The sequence below is a fragment of the Aptenodytes forsteri genome, unplaced genomic scaffold, assembly GCF_000699145.1.
Source record: "Aptenodytes forsteri isolate BGI_AS27 unplaced genomic scaffold, ASM69914v1 Scaffold239, whole genome shotgun sequence".
Classification (NCBI taxonomy): Eukaryota; Metazoa; Chordata; class Aves; order Sphenisciformes; family Spheniscidae; genus Aptenodytes; species Aptenodytes forsteri.
This window is the reverse complement of record NW_008794743.1, coordinates 1892681-1893780: the sequence shown is the minus strand read 5'-3', so window position 1 is coordinate 1893780 and position 1100 is coordinate 1892681.

Below are 1100 nucleotides of genomic sequence, written 5' to 3'. Positions count from 1 at the left end.
GAATTGCCGCGCGTGACGTCACCGCCGGTACGTGCAGGGGGAGGAGCTCTTTTCTGCCCGCCACTTCAGGAGCGTGTGGGTGGTGGCGCGGGGAGGGGAGGCGCTGCGCGGTGAGGGCTGAGGCGAGCCGGGGAGGTCCCTCCCCGCCGTCCTCCTGAAGGAGGAGGCTCTCCAAGGGGCCGTGCTCTCTCCGCCAGGTATCACAGGTTTTGGTCACTAAAGTGTGATTTTACGGCAGCCTTCTTAATTAGCGGCAGTTTTCCCTCCCTTCTCTCCTGTAAAATTCATTGATTCACGTCTGGCCTCGGGAGAGTCCGACGAACGCCCTTGTCCAAACTTACCCGTTCCTGGGAAGCAAGTACTGGCCGCATGTTAGAAGTTGTTCTTGTAAGTTAATCTGTTGGATTTCTGACGCCTTGTTCCTCAGTATTTTGGGCGTTTTAAAATTAATTGAGCCAGTAGCGTGCCCCTGCTCTCTATCTGTTTGTTGCTTGCCCTTTCCTCAAGCCGGCCTGCTGAGAGCGGGCTAGAAAGCGGGGTTAGTTTCCATCTTTCTCCAGGCAACCGAAGGTCTCCAATTAATTATTTACTGCTCAGGTGAAAGGAGATAACTGGTGCTGGTGTGGGAGCTGAGTAAAAGCATGTTTCTGTAGAAGAGGACAAATTAATGCTGAAAATCACAAGTGAAAAATACAGAAAAGCTGTTCAAACTCGAGATGAGTAGAAATGCTTACAAGTTGTTTTTATTCCAGGAAAGAGTTCTTTATTCCTGGGAGCAGTTTTAGAAAACTGGAACATCTCCTGTGGTTATGATAACCCAAAGGCTGCAGCACTCTGTCAACTGCAATACAGGTAAAAAGTTAAGATGACTGAAGAAAAGAACCCGTTGCGTTGTCTAACAGTGGAAAATGGAGAAAAAGAAAAGGGGAAAAAAAAAAAAAGCAATGTGTGTTTTGAATGAAAAATTCTCATGGTTTAATGTCTAGTGACATTATAATGAACTTCGGTTATGATAACCCAAAGGCTGCAGCACTCTGTCAACTGCAATACAGGTAAAAAGTTAAGATGACTGAAGAAAAGAACCCGTTGCGTTGTCTAAC